Here is a 19,934-nt window from a genome sequence, read left to right on the forward strand (position 1 = left end):
TTGCAACCTCCACCTCCTGGGTTCAAGTGATTCTCCTGCCTCAGCCTCCTGAGTAGCTGGGACTACAGGTGCATGCCACCACACATGGCTAATTTTTTTTATATTTAGTAGAGACGGGGTTTTGCCACATTGGCCAGGCTGGTCTCAAATTCCTGACCTCAGGTGATCTGCCTGCCTTGGCCTCCCAATGCTGGGATTACAGGCATGAGCGACTGCACCCGGCCACTGCTTCATATTTTTTATCTTCAACATCAAGTAGCTTCTGGGATTATCATGATAATCTTCATTATACTCTAGCTTATAATACATTGTCAATTTTTAAGATCACTTAATTTAAATTAGCCATTTCATGAAACAGGAGTAAATTAATGTTAAATTATTTCAGAAAAAGGAAGAATTTAAATTTTGGTATGTTTTACCCACATTAAACCACTCAGAGTTGTGTAAAAAAAATCCCAGATCATATTTCTTAGTCAATTCCAAATATGCCTTCTAAAATAACTTTTTTTCCTTATTCTAGTTGCTTAAGTATAGAAGCCTGTCTATAATAATTTCTCATAGTTGATTCTAGTATTCTGTCACTTCACGTGTGGTGACATCCTAAGTAATCATGTTTTTTTTTCTCTCGCTTGAGTCTTCTGTGTAAAGAATGTGGCTGTCTCTCAGAAAGTAATGTGGTTTATTCCTAATTTTGTAGGGCTTGGCAAACTTTCTGTAAAGAACTAGATAGTAAAAATTTTCAGCTTTATAGGCAACATGAGCTCTGTTGTAACTATCGAACTCTGCTGTTAGAGCACGGAAGCAGCCATAGACAGTACTTAAACGAATGCACTGTGTTCTGGTAAAACTTTATTAACAAAAGCAAGCAGGACAGATTTGGCCCATGGGCCTCAGTTTGGCAACCTCTGTATTAGAATCATAAACCTTCAGACACAAAAAGGAGTTTTGAAGTAATGTAGTTCAAGTTGAACATCCTCATAATTAAAAATCTGAAATCTAGAATGCTCCAAAATATGAAACTTTAAAAATGCTGCAAAAAATTACCTTCAGGCTGTATGTATAAGGTATATATGAAACATAAATGAATTTCAGGTTTATATTTGGGTCCCATCCCCAAGATATGTCATTCTATATATGCAAGTATTTCCACATCCAAAAAAATAAAACACTTACAGTCCCGTGCATTTCAGTTAAGGATACTCAACCTGCTTCTCATGCCAACTACGATTGATTGGTAGCCATGCTTAAGGTTGCATTGCTACATTGGAGTTTTGCTGGAAAGAATACTGATCCATTAGCATTATCTTCATTGATTTTCTTGTTTATAAAATGGGTTACAGTTGAGGTATAATAGGTTAATATCTACCTTATAGGGCTGTTCTGAGGATTAATGAGATAACATGTAAATCACGTAGTATGTGTCTGGCACCAGCAAATACAGAGTAAATCATTCCATAATTCTATAAATGTGTATTGATGCTTACTGTATGTCAATCACTATTCCAGTAATGAAGATGTTAAGTGGTAAGTATTGTTATTGTATCTTATATTTGCTGCTTGGTTAATAATAAGTTTCAATTATGAACCATCAAACATTCATATACTCATACATTGGTCATCTTTAAAAAAACATTCAAGTCAATATATATTATAACTGCAACCTTTCTCGTATGCAAAATTCTGTATATTGACCTCTAGCCATTTTTCAAAGTACCATAATGGTGCTTCTCTTTCTACCATTTTACCTCCTGACTACTAAATCTTACTTGGCCCTAGCATTTGAAACTCTTTTCACTTGTGTGACTTCATGATCTCCTAGCTTTCTCCTACTTCCAACATATCTTTCTCTTCTGTTCTAGCATCTCTTTTACTGCCCGCACTTCAAACGTTATTGTTAGTGAGGGTCTATTATCTTCAGATTTTCTTCTCTTCTGACTTTACCGAATGGTGTCCCACTCGCTCAGTTTCAATTACAGTACTTATCTGATGACTCCCAATCTATATCTTTACATAAAGTTTTATTTTGTTAGAAGTTGTATTTCTTATATTTTTTACTTCCATGGGACATTTCCATTTAGATTATTTCATAGGCACCTTAAACCAATATACATATATGAATCACCTGGGGATCTTCTTAAACTACAGAGTATAATTCTATAAATCTGGGATGGGTCCTGAGATTCTGTATTTCTTACAGTCCTACAGACTGTGGTCCACATTTTTAATAGAAAGGCTTTAAACCCAGCATGTCCAAAAACTGTATTAATCCTCTTCTCTATTAAAAGTATACCATCTTCCCTATTTCTATAAATGGCAATATGATCAGGCAAAAGCATAAGCATGAAACACAGGAATCATGATTGATCTTTTACACTTTATATCCAGTTAGTCACCATGTTGTGTCTCTTCTCCCTCAGTAATAACCTTCATAGTCCCTTTCTCTTTTTCTGTATTTTCAATCAGGGCCATAACATCTTTATCCAAAAGGATTAGTTACTTATTATCTAGTCTGCCTCTTTTCCCTTTTCTTACTTCATTACCTCTTTAACACAGCAGCCAGTGGAGACCCTTTTCATAAGACAAATCTGATTGTATCTCTCTCTTGCTTAAAATCCTTTATAGTTCTCTGTCACATACAAAATGACATACAAGACTCGCCATGACATAGTTTCTCATTTCTAGATTCACATCTCTAGTTTATGCAAAACTATTTGCAATTCTCTGAGCTCTGACTTCTGTGTGTTTGTACACACTGAAAATTCTTGCTAACTTGTGCTCCTTCCCAATTCTTGTGGCAAATTCCAGTTCATTCAAAATTTGGCTCCAGCATTGTTTTTGGGTGGTTTAAACAGTGTTTTACTTTTCTTTTTATGTTCCAGAACACCTCCCACATAAGATTATATTTGGCATACTGGTCTTTTGCCTCTCTCAAGCTAGAGCTCAAAGTTTGTGTTCTGTTTTTGTTTTGTTTTGTTTTTTGTTTTTTAATCATTGATACACCCAAAACCTATGTAACATTGCACCTGGTATTAAGAGGAATTCAAGTATTTATGGAATGAATGCACTGATTTATTAAAGTTTTCTAATTCAAGGGATGCCCCCACCTTTAACAGTTGAGAATCTGGAGAAAAGCCTGTGTTTCCATTTGTTATATGCCCTTGATGAATTTACAGGATTCAAACATTCATAAAAAGTTCTCATCTTTTCGTAAAAATCATAATTTTTTTAGTTTGTCTTGTCTTCATTTTGTACCTCCAGTCTCCCTAAATTCTCTTAAGTTGTCCTTTTCTGTTTTCAAGTGCTTCTAAATTGTCCTAATGGATGACACAATTTTCTACTCCAAATGTATATAATAGTATATTTTCTTTTTTTTTTTTTCTTTTTTTTTCTTTTTTTTTTGAGACAGTCTCGCTTTGTCTCCCAGGCTAGAGTGCAGTGGCATGATCTCAACTCACTTCAACCTCCACCTCCCAGGTTCCAGCAATTCTCTTGCCTCAGCCTCCCAAGTAGCTGGGATTACAGGCATGCGCCACCACGCCCAGCTAACTTTTGTGGTTTTTTTGGTATTTTAATAGAGATGGAGTTTCATCATGTTGGCCACGCTGGTCTGGAACTCCTAACCTCAGGTGATTTGCCCACCTTGGCCTCCCAGAGTGCTGGGATTACAGGTGTGAGCCACCACACCCAGCCAGTTTTCTTGTTTTAGAAATACTTTTTTGATTACTCAATAGCTTTTGTTGAACGCAGTTGAGAATTAGGTTGTCTGTTGTTGCCATTCTCTTTATATTGACATTTCTGGATATGGTATGACATTGTTATTTAGAGTATGTTCTGATTCGAATGTACTTACTCTAATCAACAGGATATTTCATCTCAAAATATAATCCTGTTTCAACATGACTATATTTCTGGCTAATCAACAGGATTATATTTTGTCCGAGTATATTTTGTCTCTTTTTTCATTTATATTTTCACGGGTTTGTGATTTTGAAAATAACATAATTCAAACATTTTTCTTTAACCTCAGAACATATACTTCCTTATTATCTCCCCATTTCCACATATACCCTCTTTATAGAACAAGGAGGAGGACAGATGTGGGTTTGGGTTTTGGGGTTTTTTTTTTTTAATACTCCTTAATACTTTTTTTAAAAAATAATCCCTTTTAATACTCCTTAAAGTTAGCTCTAAAGAGCCTCTGAATTATGAGAGTCCCTTGACATTCTGAGCAGTGTATATAGCAAAACCTAGCTCTTCTAGGGGGCAGCATGAATGGGTTGCTTGCTAACAATCCTAAGGGAAAAGCTGAAACATTTAATCTGTTTTTAAATTACTTCTGTTTATTTGATCACTTTGAGTGTTATTTACAAAATTGCCTTTATTAGTGACAAATAATTAAATTGACATAGGAACATTTTCTGGAAATTAGGGTGATTGGATTTTCTTTGGAAATCTCCAAATTGGTGGCTGGGCCAGGTGACTCAACGCCTGTAATCCCACCACTTTGGGAGGCCAAGGCAGGCGGATCACGAGGTCAGGCATTTGAGACCAGCCTGACCAGCATGGTGAAGCCCCATCTCTACTAAACAACAACAGCAAAAAAAAAAAACATTAGCGGGGAATCATTCTTTGATTTTATTGTGTGACCCACATAGTATGACACCATTTCTGTAGTCTTTTTTTTTTTTAAGCTTTCATTGAACATATTTGAGAATTTGAAATTTTTTTGCTTTCTGCCCATAATGGCAGAGAAGAAAATTGACAGAAACGCCTCTAATGATTAAATGAATCAGAAAATGAATGCAAAGAGATAAAATAACACTTTAGACCTGGAGTGACCAAGTAGCCAAACATGGCTGTTTTAAATATTTTCTTTTTTTTTTTTTTTTTTTTTGAGACGGAGTTTCACTCCTGTTGTTCAGGCTGGAGTGCAATGGTGTGGGTGTGATCTTGACTCACCACAACCTCCACCTCCCAGGTTCAGGCAATTTTCCTACCTCAGCCTTCCGAGTAGCTGGGATTACAGGCATGCACCACCACACCCAGCTAATTTTTTGTAGTTTTAGTAGAGACGGGGTTTCTCCATGGGGTCAGGCTGGTCTCGAACTCCCGACCTCAGGTTATCTGCCCACCTCGGCCTCCCAAAGTGCTGGGATTATAGACATGAGCCACCGTCCCGGCCCAATTTTTTTAAATTATATAAAATTAAACATCCAGTTCTGTAGATGCACTAACTACATTTCAGATGCTCAGTAACCACCATACCAAAAAGAACAGATGAAGAATATTTCCATTATCTCAGAAAGTTCTATTAGAAAGTCCTATTCTAGACTCTAATGATAATAAAATTGTTCCATATGAGCAGAAGCTCAGATTCTGAAACCTCATTTGACAATATCCTGAATGAATTTTCTCAAAAATCAAGAGTGAGTGAATAAACAATATATTACCAAGGTCAGAAAGGAAATAATAGTTTTGTTTTGTTTTGTTTCTTTGAGACGGAGTCTCGCTCTGTTGTCCAGGTTAGAGTGCGGTGACGGGATCTCGGCTCACTGCAACCTCTGCCTCCCAGGTTCAAACAGTCCTCCTACCTCAGGCTCCCAAGTAGCTGGAACTACAGGCATGCACCACCATGCCTGGCTAATTTTTATTTATTTTTATTTTTGTATTTTTTTTATTTATTTTTTTTAGACGGAGTCACACTGTAGCCCAGGCTGGAGCGCAGTGGCGCGACTTTGGCTCACACTGCAAGCTCCGCCTGCCAGGTTCACGCCATTCTTCTGCCTCAGCCTCCAGAGTAGCCGGGACTACGGGCGCCTGCCACCAGGCCAGCTATTTTTTTGTATTTTTAGTAGATACAGGGTTTCACCGTGTTAGCCAGGATGGTCTGGATCTCCTGACCTGGTGATCCGCCTACCTCGGCCTCTCACAGTGCTGGGATTACAGGCGTGAGCCACCGCGCCCAGCCCATGCCTGGCTAATTTTTGTATTGAGACAGGGTTTCACCATGTTGACCAGGCTGGTCTCTAACTCTTGACCTCGGGTGATCTGCCCGCCTCGGTGGCTTACGGCTGTAATCCCAGCACTTTGGAAGGCCGAGGCGGGTGACTCACCTGAGGTTGGGAATTCGAGACCAGCCTCACCAACATGGAGAATCCTCGTCTTTTCTAAAAATACAAAAAAAAATTAGCTGGGCGTTGTGGTGCATGCCTGTAATCCCAACTACTCGGGAGGCTGAGGCCGGAGAATTGCCTGAACGCGGAGGCGGAGGTTGCGGTGAGCCAAGATCGTCCAGTTGCATTCCAGCCTGGGCAACAAGAGCAAAACTATACCTCAAAAAAACAAACAAACAAAAAAAAAGAGCCAGAGTAAAAATAAGTTAGAGCCTATTAGAAATGTATTTGGAATCTGAAATCAATATTTACAGCGTGGCTGTGCTCTAATTTCATGCATGATTGTCAATGAGCAGTTAGTTGCCTTGAAAGCATAATGCTCATTTTGGTTATATTTACCTTCAAAATCAGGAAAATACGGAATAAATGTTTGAATTTATGTGGTTAATTCTTATTAAAATTTCGAATAGATTTGTTTTTCACTATCCCTTTATTCTTCTGTAAAATTATTCATAAAATCATTTAAAAATACAAAAATAAACAGAGTTCACTGAACCCAGATGGTAAATGATGGTGGTATTTTTTCTTGTATACTGAAAGTTATTAGTAAAATATTCCAGCTGCCCTCCTCCAGAATCTTTTAAAGGAAAAAAAAAGTATCTTTAAGGTTGCCTTAAGCTCCATTATTTCTTTTCTGGACTTTATTTGCTATTTGCATATTTAATGACTCATGCAGCTATAGAGCACATGACATGTGATTACAATATGATCAAGTCAAGAATACAACAAATAATATTATGTATTCAAATACCAATCTTTTTATACAATTTTAAAATTCACCATCCTTATTTTGCTTATAATTTGTAAAACATCTAGAGGGTTTTTTCTCATTCATAACTGTGCCATGATGTATGTTTACATTGAGAAATTAAATACAGTGGTAGGTTTAGTAATAAAATGGAGGCCAAAATCATTGAACTTGAGGAATTGTAGTTTTTCCTGACTGGCTGAAGATCCACCAGCACAGTTGCCTTTCTTAGCATACATTTTTATCATACTTTTTCAGTTTACTTTCTTCACTAAAACGTTTGAAGTTGACTTTGGGGCTATTGTGACTATTAAGAAATATCAAATTTTAGGAGTAATTTGAAGTAGTAAGAGATAAAATTCTTTTGAATCCTTTAGAATTATGTCAAAAGAAGGACTGTTTTATGTTCAAGTGAACATAAATTCTCAGTTCTTATTTTGTTTCTTGTTTACTTATGACTCTAACATACTAAGATCTCCTTTCTCTGAACTTAGAGTACTTATTGTCAATTGTTAAATTAACGACATTGTTTTTATGATCACCTCTTTTTATTTGTTGCAGATCTGTTTAAGCAGACTGTAGATGTATTGACATTAAAGAACTCAGTTTCCTTATATTCTCCTGTAGCTTATCGAATGCCATGTGTATATAATGAGTACTCAAATATTTGTTAAAAGATTTATTTACTGCCTGTAAAATGTGATTTGCTGCTACAAGGTATTTAACAGATCCTCTCTTTCAAAATTAGGAAGCTATGGATCTGTGTTTAGCAGAGAGAAAAGGAAAGAACTGATGAAAATAGTAATTAGTGACTCATCTTAGTATTCCTTTTAAATTTGTTCACTTATTGCAGTCTGTTAAATCATTTTAATAAGTGAACTATTAAGTATGCTAAGCTCTGTTATGGATCCAAAACAACATATGTAAGAATAGTCCTTTTACAGGTTTCTTATGTAGTAGAGAAGGCATGTAGACACAGTTACTGCGTGTTACACAGTATTTTGCACAGACATGCAAATAGCATTTGCCAGAGGAACAGAACAGCATAAAAGGCAATAAAAATAACAAGATCATTTTTGTTTGGGGATTCAGGAGTTTGTGGAATACTGGAAAAATCCTAAAGGATAAAGTTAATAGAAAACGATATTTTAATAAGCCAGAATAGCATAATTGGTTTTATTTTGAAATAAATTTTGTAGAGGAGTATTAGGTGAGATATTTGAGTCAAATATGTGAAGACTCTCATAATGAAGCAAACTGATAGCACTATTGCTATCTAATTCTAAAGTAAAAACTCAAAAGTATGTGTGTCACTATAAAATCTAAGATGAGAATTATGCAAATGATCAATAACTGGTATTAAGAATGATCAAGTATCTAAATGAAACAATTGCTTTTATTTTAGAAAAATGTATTACAGGCCGGGCGCAGTGGCTCACGCCTATAATCCCAGCACTTTGGGAGGCCAAGGCAGGCGGATCACAAGGTCAGGAGATCGAGACCATCCTGGCTAACATGGTGAAACCCTGTCTCTACTAAAAACACAAAAAATTAGCCAGGCGTGGTGGCCCGCGTCTGTAGTCCCAGCTACTCAGGAGGCTCAGGCAGGAGAATCGCTTGAACCCAGGAAGCAGAGGTTGCAGTGAGCCGAGATCACGCCACTGCACTCCAGCCTGGGCAAGACCAAGCCTGACCCCTCGCTCAGCCAAGTGAGACCCCGTCTCAAAAAAAAAAAAAGAAACAAAGGAAAATGTATTACACACCTTTTAATTTGAATTAATTAGGCATGATCATTATTGAAAATTGGCAAATTATAGATTGATAGCATCCAAAACGGGAAAACATTCATTTAAAACTTTCCCGAATAAATGCCCCACGTGGCCGGGCGCGGTGGCTCAAGCCTGTAATCCCAGCACTTTGGTAGGCTGAGACGGGCGGATCACGAGGTCAGGAGATCGAGACCATCCTGGCTAACGCGGTGAAACCCTGTCTCTACTAAAAAATACAAAAAACTAGCCGGGCGAGGTGGCGGGCGCCTGTAGTCCCAGCTACTCGGGAGGCTGAGGCAGGAGAATGGCGTAAACCCGGGAGGCGGAGCTTGCAGTGAGCTGAGATCCGGCCACTGCACTCTAGCCTGGGCGACAGAGCCAGACTCCATCTCAAAAAAAATAAAAATAAAAATAAATGCCCCACGTATAGGCCTTTATTAAAATAATAACAGTAAATGTTTTTTGAACCACTGTATATATTTTAAGATTTGTTTAGGGCTTTTTCATTTGCACATGAAAATATTCACCTTTTTAAAACAACAATAGGAAACAAATTGAAGAAAAAGAAACAGGGAAAATCCTTGCTTTTTACACATATAAGTTTTCTTTGTCACTAAATATAGATCATAATTTTTTTAATGATTATGTGGTTCATATTAATTTATTTGACCAATATCATTTTACACATTTAAATTATTTCCAAATTTTCAGACTTGGTTAGCAAGACTTTTTATAAGTTATTTCCTCAGAATAAAGAAAGTCCCAGAAGTGTACTTGCAGGTTTACAAACTATGTACATTTTAAGACTCGTGGTTGATTTTGCTGAGTATCCTTCAGGAAGGATGTACCCATAATATTCCTCCCATAGCTCATTCCCAGCAAAATCCATCTCCCTGTTCCCTCTCTACCCTTTAGTATTCTTTTTAATCTTTGTAATTCTGAATGTGAGTACCTCATTGTTTGGGCATTTCTTCGATTATATGTGAAGTTGAACATTTATTTCAAATGTTTATTGACCATTTGTATATTTGTACATATTGCTATACATAGTGTTTTTTCTTAATTATTTGTAAGAGCCCTTTTATATATTTGAGATAATTTTCTTCAGTTTGTCATTTTTTAATTTGCTTATGGTGGTGTTTTGCTGTCTTGATGTTTCCATTTTTACATAGGCATATCTATAAAACATTTCCTTTTGGGTCATACTTAGGAGTAGAATTTTATATTCCATATTTTTCTCTGTGCTGTAGGCTTTGGTAGTATTTTTAACCTCTCCTTTTTAGCAGTTATCGTGACTGATTATTAGTTCTGAGATTATTTTTTTCTAAACAGTTTGGCAGTTTTCTCAGAAGTATTTATCGAATAACCCATGCACACCGCCAGGCAAACATATATCTCTTTTTCCCTCTCCCCTTCCCCTTTCCCTCTCTCTGATTTGATAGCTTTAGCACATTAAAAAATTCTCACAGACATTTTTATCTCTTTTAATTTCCTATTCTATTCTTTTCTCTGTTACGGTATCTGTATCACATAGTGTGTTAATAAACAGTGGAACAAATTCTCTTTCCATATCTTACTTTTTAAAAACTGCCCTGACTATTCTTACACATTTACTCTTAAAATTGAGCTATCATTTTTGTCAAGCCTTAAAATCCTATTGGAATTTGGGATTTCTATTAATTTGAAACAATTAATGTCTTCAAATATTGGAGAATATGGTATGTCTCTCCATTTATCCATAGATGTTTAAATTTTCTTCGTTTTTTTCATATAGGATATAATGCTTGATTTGTTAAGTTTATTTCCACTTTTATATTAATCTTTTTAGCTAGCTTGGATTTGGAAGTGAACTATTGAATCTTTTTCTTTTTTTATAAGCTTTCGTTAGGAGTGATAAACCCAAATTGTTCAGAGGACTACAAATCAAGGTAAGGTGATTGTAATGGAAATCTCTTTTTTCCAGCCTTAATTTCTTTATTTTATAATTAAAGTAGATATTTGAATAAATGATTTTCCCCATAAACATGTACAGATATTATGTATCAATTTAAATTTTTACTTTCACTGAAAAATAATTTTTTTAATAGACTTTATTTTTTAGAGCAGTTTTAGGTTTATGAAAATTTGGACGCAAAGGAAAGAGTATTCCCATACACTCCCTGGCCCCCACCCCCACCCTCATTTTTCCCGTTATAACATCTTGCATTGGTATAGTACATTTGTTACAATTGATGAATCAATATTGATATATTAATTAAGTTTAATAGTTCACATTAGCATTCATTCTTTGCGTTATGTGATTATAGGAGTTTTGCCAAATGCATAATATTACATATCTACCATTACAGTATCATACAGAATAGTTTCACCGCCCTAAGAAATCTCCAATCCTTCACACTTTCAGGTCATTTCTCTCCCTCTCCCTCTTCCCCACCCTCTGGCAACCGCTGATTTTCTTTCTTTTTTTTTTTTTTTTTTTTTTTTTTTGAGACGGAGTCTTGCTCTGTCGCCTAGGCTGGAGTGCAGTGGCACCATCTTGGTTCACTGCAACCTCCACCTCCTGGGTTCAAGCAATTCTCATGTCTCAGCCTCCTGAGTAGCTTTATTACAGGAGCATGCCTCCATGCCCAGCTAATTTTTTTGTATTTTTAGGAGAGATGGAGTTTTGCCATGTTGGCCAGGCTGGTCTCAAACTCCTGACCTCAAGCGAATCACCCGCCTCAGCCTTCCAAAGTGCTGGGTAATATTACAGGTGTGAGCCACTGCGTCTGGCCACCACTGATTTTTTTTATTATCTCTATAATTTTGCCTTTTCCAGATTGTTACATATTTGGAACCATACAATATGTAGCCTTTTCAGATTGGCTTCTTATTACTGAATATTACTCTGTTATACCAGTTTTGCCATTCACCTGTGGAATGACATCTTGGTTGCTTCCAATTCTGGGCAATTTTGAGTAAAGCTAATATAAATATTTTTGTGTAATTTCTGTGTACACAGAAGTTTTCAGCTCATTGAGGTAAGTAACTATGAGTGCAATTGCTGGATCATACAGTTAAGATTGTTTAACTTTGTAAGAAACTGCAAAACTGTCTTCCAAAGTGATGACATCATGTTACATTTGCCCTAGCAGTGATTAAGAGGTCCACATCCTCACCAGCTTTAGGTTTTGTCACTGTTTTGGATTTTAGTTGTTCTAATAAGTATGTGGTAGTATTTTATTGTTGTTTTAATTTGCAGTGCCCTAATGATACATGATTTGCATATCTTTTCATGTGTTTATTGCCATCTGTGTGTCTTTGATGAGATGTCTGTTCAGATCTTTTGCTCTCTTTTTTTAAATTGTGGTAAAAAATATTACATGTACAGTCTTAACCATTTTTAAGTATACTACAGTCCAGTATTAAGTATTTTCATATTGTTGTGTAAGAGGTCTCTATAACTTTTTCATCTTGTGAAACTGAAACTGTACACCCATTAAACACTTAATCTTTCTGTGCCCACCAACACCCCCGCCCTCCTGCCAGCCGTTGACAACTACCTGTTCTCTGCTTCTATAGTTTTGACTACTTCAGATACTTACTATGAGTGGAGTATTTGTCCTTTTATGACTGATTTATGTGGATCAAGGTTCATCCATGTTGTACTATGTGACAGGATTTCCTTCCTTTTTAAGAATGTATAGTATTCCACTACACACACGCACACAAACACATACATACACAGTTTTTTTTTTTGGACAAGGTCTTATTCTGTCCCCCAGGCTGGAGGACAGTGATGTGATCACAGCTCACTGCTCCCTCACCCTCTGAGGCTCAAGCGATCCTACCACCTCAGCCTCCCAAGATGCTGGGACCACAGGTACACACCAACATGACCAGCTAAATTTTTTTTATTTTTTATAGAGATGGGGTCTTGCTATGTTGCCTAAGCTGGTCTTGTATTCCTGGGCTCAAGCAATCCTCCTGCCTCAGCCTCCCAAAGAACAGGGATTTACAGTCGTGAGCCACTATGCCCAGCTCACATTTTCTTTATCCATGCATCCATCAGTGGACATTTGAGTTGCTTCCATCCCTTGGCTATTGTAAATAATGCTTTTATGACATTTGGGTGTGCAGATACCTCTTCAAGGCCATTAGTTCTTTTGAGTCTATATTCCAAGAAGCGGAATTGCAGGATCATATGGTAATTCTGTTTTTAATTTTTTGAGGAACCTCTATACTGTTTTCTATAATGACTTCACCATTTTACAATCCCACCAACAGGGCACAGGTGTTCCAATATCTCTGTGTCCTTGTCAACACTTGTTATTTTCTGCTTTTTGATAGTAGCCATCCTCATAGGTATGACGTACTATCTCATTGTGGCTTTGATTTGCATTTTTCTTAAAATAAATGGTGTCGAACATTTTGTTGACCATTTGTTTATCTTCTTTGGAACATTGTTTATTCAAGTCCTTTGCCCATTTTATAATTGGGTTTTGGTGGTTGTTGTTAAGTTGTGGAGGTTCCATCTATTCTGGATATTAAACCTTTATCAGATATATATAATTTGCAAATATTTTCTCCCCTTCTCTGGGTTGTCTTTTCATTCTGTTCGTTGTTTCATTTGATGCACTGAAGTTTTTAAGTTTGAGTGGTCCTGTTTGTCTGTCTGTGTTTTTTTGCCTACTTTTTACTTGAGGTTTTTTGTTTTTTGCCTTTTGGTAAGCTGAACTTTAGAGTTCTTTGTATATTTTGAATACAAGTTCTTTATCAGATAAGTGTTTTGCAACTGATAGTGGCATATAATTCCTTATACACATTGCTGGATTTGACTGCTAATATTTTGTTGAGGATTTTTAAAACTATATTCTATCTAATTTCTTATTTCCTTTTGGGATTATAGTAAGTTTTTTGTTTGTTTGTTTGTTTGTTTTTTGAGACGGAGTCTCGCTCTGTCACCCAAGCTGGAATGCAGTGGCATGATCTCCGCTCACTGCAAGCTCCACCTCCTGGGTTCACGCCATTCTCCTGCCTCAGCCTCCCAAGCAGCTGGGACTACAGACACCCGCCACCACGCCCGGCTCCTTTTTTGTATTTTTAGTAGAGACGGGGTTTCACTGTGTTAGCCAGGATGGTCTCGATCTCCTGACCTTGGGATCCACCCGGCTCGGCCTCCCAAAGGGCTGGGATTACAGGCATGAGCCACCGCGCCCGGCATCAGTTTTTTAATATTGGGATCTCAAATCCAAGCAAAAAAGAAAAAAACATCTTTAACTTAAGAAGTAACCTGACAAGCTGGGTGCAGTGGCTCACACCTATGTAATCCCAGCACTTTGGGAGGCCGAGGTGGGCAGATAACCTGAGGTCAGGAGTTTGAGGCCAAGCTGGCCAACGTGGTGAAACCCCATCTCTACTAAAAATACAAAAATTAGCTGGTTGTGGTGGCAGGGGCCTGTAATCCCAGCTACTTGGGAGGCAGAGGCAGGAGAATTGCTTGAACCCAGGAGGCAGAGGTGGCAGTGAGCCGAGATGGCGCCATTGCACTCCAGCGTGGGCAAAGAGCGAAACTCCGTCTCAGAAAAAAAAAAACCTGACCAAAATGTTTAAGTAGTAATGTTATATTGATTCATTAGCCTGGATGGCCTGTTTTTCTAAACTCCACAAGTGGGTTGGGAATATACCAAGTGTTAATAATCACATCAGAGCTAGTCTCCATCTTTGGAGTTCACAACCCCAGAATACCCTAGATAAACTGAAGCATATTTCTGGAAAGAAGTTGTAAGAACTCTGTCATCACTGCTGAACTACATAACTACATTTTTAGTTATCCAATGCTACTTAATTTAAAATTGAATTATTTGATCTCTTAATGAATGGCTGTTGTCATATTTACCCAGAATTAGAATTTCTCAGAGCTCTCTGGAGAAATACCGGACACAACTAATAGATATGAAGTTTCGAGAACCCAGCCTAATTCTAAACTGATTACAACTAAAATCATTAGATTTGTTACGCCAAGGAAAATGTATGATCCAGTGTGTGATTGCTTCTGTGTCTGAAAATTTATATGCACAGCCTACTTTAAAACATTGCTCTTATACCATCATTTTCTCAATTATTTTGAACTTGTATGTCTCCATCCAGTTTTAAATTCATTTGAGAGTATCATGTGGGCATTATATATTTGTTAGTTTCAATAATAAGCTCAAATCCCAAATAAACTGTCTTGCTACTAATATATATTTTTCTCTTTCAAAGTAAAATAATTTCACGTGCCTGTAGTCCTAGGGAGGCTGAGGTGGGAGGATCGCTTGAAATCAAGAGGTCTCCGGAGGTTGCAGTGAGCTGAGATTGTGCCACTACACTGCAGCCTGGGCGACAGAGCAAGACCCTTTCTTATGAATGAATGAATGAATTAATGATTTTTTAAATTCTCCTTTTTTTCCGAAATCCTGTAAAACTCTTCTCCTTAAAGATTTCCTTTAAGACTTGTTTATTGTCATATCTAAAAGCTTTTTTTTAATTACTTAATTTAAACTGAATTGAATTGCTTTGTCTTAGTTGAGGCTGAGAAGGCTCTTTCTGAACAGAAAGTAATTATGATGTCCCTCTTTTTTGTAGTATGTCCGTGGTTCAGACCCTATATTAAAGCTTTTGGATGACAATGGGAACATTGCTGAAGAACTAAGCATTCTCAAATGGAACACAGACAGTGTAGAAGAATTCCTGAGTGAAAAGTTGGAACGCATATAAATCTTGCTTAAATTTTGTCCTATCCTTTTGTTACCTTATCAAATGAAATATTACAGCTCCTACAAAATAATTTAGTTTTGCTTGCTTCCATTGATCAGTCTTTTACTTGAGGCATTAAACATCTAATTAAATCGTGAAATGGCAGTATAGTCCATGATATCTAAGGAGTTGGCAAGCTTAACAAAACCCATTTTTTATAAATTTCCATCCTCCTGCATTTGTTGATACCACTAACAAAATGCTTTGTAACAGACTTGTGGTTAATTATGCAAATGATAGTTTGTGATAATTGGTCCAGTTTTACGAACAACAGATTTTTAAATTAGAGAGGTTAACAAGACAGATGATTACTATGCCTCATGTGCTGTGTGCTCTTTGAAAGAAATGACAGCAGACTACAAAGCAAATAAGATATACTGAGCCTCAACAGATTGCCTGCTCCTCAGAGTCTCTCCTATTTTTGTATTATGCAGCTTTCTTTTTAATACAAATGTTATTTATAGTTTATAATGAATGCACTGCATTAAAAACTTTGTAGCTTCGTTATTGTAAAACATATTCAAGATCCTACAGTAAGGGTGAAACATTCACAAAGATTTGCGTTAATGAAGACTACACAGAAAACCTTCCTAAGGATTTGTGTGGATCAGATACATACTTGGCAAATTTTTGAGTTTTACATTCTTACAGAAAAGTCCATTTAAAAGTGATCATTTGTAAGACCAAAATATAAATAAAAAGTTTCAAAAATCTATCTGAATTTGGAATTCTTCTGGTTTGTTCTTTCATGTGTAAAAATGATGTTTTTCAGTGCATTTTTTTAATATAAGCCCTTTTTTAAGCAAAAATATAAAAATGGCTGTAATATTTAAAACTTATAACATCTTATTGTTGGTAATAGTGCTTTATATTTGTCTGATTTTATTTTTCAAAGTTTTTTCATTTATGAACACATTTTCATTGGTATGTTATTTAAGGAATATCTCTTAATGATATAGAATTTTTATATTAATTAATTTTCTTTACTTAACCTTCTGTCTGGTTCAAAGTGACTTCTTCATAAGATGTATCAAATTGGTCTGATACTGTATTCTGTCGGCTTTACCTCAGGATAAATTCTCAATAATCTAGAAACTTTGCTAACTGTTGATTTTGAATTAAATTTTTTAAATGAAGGATAGTTGGAAATCTATAAAGGCAGCTCTATCAGAGAATGTTTATAAAGTGTGTATGTATGTATGTATTTATTTATTTATTTATTGAGACGGAGTTTTGTTCTTGTTGCCCAGGCTGGAGTGCAATGGCATGATCTCAGCTCGCCGCAACCTCTGCCTCCTGGGTTCAAGCGATTCTTCTGCCTTAGCCTCGGAAGTAGCTGGGATTACAGGCATGCGCCACCACGCCCAGCTAATTTTGTATTTTTAGTAGAGACAGGGTTTCTCCATGTTGATCAGGCTGGTCTTGAACTCCCGACCTCAGGTGATCCTCCCACCTGGGCTCCCAAAGTGCTGGGATTACAGGCATGAGCCACCGAGCCTGGCCTATAAAGTATTTATTTTTAATAGAGATCTTTACTAGTGGTTTGTGTTATGTAATTCTTAAAATTAAGAAATATATTTTTAAAGCCAGCAAGATAACAAATACAAGCCCTAAGTAATTTGGCTAATCAAAATAATATAAGAAATCCTGGCAGACTTCTACTTTTGATCACCTATAGCAATGGAGAGGACCATCTTTTTGATAGTACAAGGCCCTGGTTAAATGTGCCACCAATCCCCACTGGTTATTACTAGTTCAGAACAAGAGGAAGAATAAGCCAGTTACAGACAGTGGAAAAAACAGCAAGAGAAGAGTTGCCACCACATACAAAACAATAGTGGGACTGAAGAATGAAACTTCAAAACTTCTGCCATTAGCACAGAGAACTAATTGGACTGGTTTCTAGGCAGGAAGAGCTAGTTGAATGAATATCTGGCATTGAGTTTTGTTTTTTTTTTTTAAGTGAAGAGAGGCCTAAAAAGTCTATTGTATTCAAGTTATTATGAGAGATCAAAGAGGCTGAAGAGCCACGGTATCTTAGTGCTTCCAAGTTCTCAAGCTGATGAATAAGAGTGTCTACCAAAACCCCACTGTTTTAATTGGGAAGTCAAGTTAATCAGCCAATTCCAATTGTTTTTCACCAATCAAAGAACATCTTTTTAAAGAAACAAAACTGCTGACTACCAATAAAGGGGTATAAATACTGATCCAAAAAGTACAGTTTTGTAGCCAAAATCAGACATTTGATTAGGCTTATTCATATTCACAAACACGATGTGTAATAGTCATTTGATACTTATGACTGCTCCCCCTGCCAAAATTGTGTTACTTATAACCTAACAGAGTTAAATTATCTCTAAATTTCTGAATTTGGCAAAAGCCTCTTACAAGGAACTATGAGCAAGAACTGATGTCTGTTTTAAGAGGAGTTGAGGCTTGAAAGCCATTCTAAAATTAAAATTAATAAAATTTTGAAAGCAAATACTGCAAAACTTTAGACGTTAAAATTGGCAGAGTAGCTAGTATATGAAAACATCTACAAATACATGGGAAGTAAGAGTACAGATTCCAGATATGAGCAACTTATTCCAGATAATATACTTACATAGAGAGTTCAGATATAACTATATTTACATATCAGATGTAAGTATTTCTCTTATTTGAAAATTAAAGTGCCTTTTAATTAAACCCTGTTGTGGCAGAGGACTCTTTCTGGGGAGGATAGGTCCTGCATTTGTGATCAAAAATTCAAAATAGACTTTTGCTGATGAAATGTAAACAACACTTTAACCTTTGAACTGTCCCTTGACTCAGGAATCAGCCTGAAACATGGTTATGTAGAAATACTGAAGGAATAAAACTAAGGATTAAGGTCTCTAAAACAGACTTTTCCTTTTACCCAGTCCTGAAGCATATATCTCAAATACTGTATTTTATCTATCCAGCTGTATGAAGAGGTTGAAGTTTAGACCTTGAAATTCAGAACTTTAAAAAAAAAAGAAAATTTGGTAGAAATGGTTTTTATATACTTTATCCTCATGTTTCACAGATTCCTTTTTTGAATTCACCTGTTCGCTAAAATGCATTTGTAACCCCGTAATACAGCACTTCCATAGTCATTCACAGTATGCACAGAGCATCCAAATATTTGAGTGCCCAATCTACATGTTCCCAGCTGAGGTCGAACAAGGTGACACCATTGTTTCAACTCTCGCTACAAATGAGTGTCCTTTTAACAGTATTTAGTGCCACATATTTCACATTTTTGTGCTTTTTGTTGGTGGTTTTACTGTTTAAAATGACCCCCAAGCTTAGTAATAAAGTGCTATCTGGTATTCTGAGTATAGGAAGAGCTTCCAGAAAAAATATGTGTTCCAGATAGCTTTATTCAGGCATGAATCATAGTGCTATTGGCCATTCAATTTTAATATATTAATATAAAATATGTCTTTAAACAGAAACAACATAAAAACAATGTTACATATTGATTGATGGATGGAAATCAGTGATGAGAGGTTCCCAGGAACCTCTGTATTTTTCCTGGAAGCAGTGGTTCAGCATTCACTAATTCATTGGCTCCAAGGACTTGACCATAGGTAACAAGAGTCATCTGTAAATTTGTTTTGTTTTACTTTTGGTTTTTTTGAGACAAAGTCTTGCTCTTGTCCCACAGGCTGGAGTGCGATGGCACAATCTCAGCTCACTGCAACTTCCACCTCCCGAGTTCAAGCGATTCCCCTGCCTCAGCCTCCCGAATAGCTGGGATTACAGATGCCTGCCACCATGCCTGGCTAATTTTTGTATTTTTAGTAGAGACAGGGTTTCACCATGTTGGCCAGGCTGGTCTTGAACTCCTGACCCCAGGTGATCTGTGCCCACCTTGGCCTCCCATAGTGCTAGGATTACAGGCTTGAGCCACCACACCTGACCATCTTTTTAAACATTTTTACTGAGATACAATTCACATAAAAAGTTCACCCATTTGGAGTGTGCAAGTCAATGACTTTAAGACAGGTTGAGTATCCCTGATCCGAAATGCTTGGGACCAGAAGTGTTTTGAATTTCAGATTTGGAGATATTTGCATTACCAGTTGAACATTCCTCATCCAAAAATCTGAAATGCTGTAGTGAGCATTTCCCTTGAGTGTCATGTTGGTGCTCAAAAAGTTTCAGATTTAGGAGCACTTTGGATTTCAAATTTTTCAGATTAGGAATGCTCAACCTGTATATTCAGAATTGTGCAACTATCACCACAGTTTAAATTTAGAACATTTTATCCCCCCCAAAAACCCTATGCCTATTAGTGCTCACCCTCACATCTACTTCCCCAGCACTAGGCAACCACTAATCTGCTTTCTGTCTAAATGTCCCTATCATGCACAGTTCATATAAATGAATTAATCACTTAGGCCTTTTGTCTGGCTCTTTCATTTAGCATGTCTTCAGGGCTCATCCACAGTATAGCGT

This window comes from Papio anubis, unplaced genomic scaffold (assembly GCF_008728515.1).
Source record: "Papio anubis isolate 15944 unplaced genomic scaffold, Panubis1.0 scaffold17, whole genome shotgun sequence".
Classification (NCBI taxonomy): Eukaryota; Metazoa; Chordata; class Mammalia; order Primates; family Cercopithecidae; genus Papio; species Papio anubis.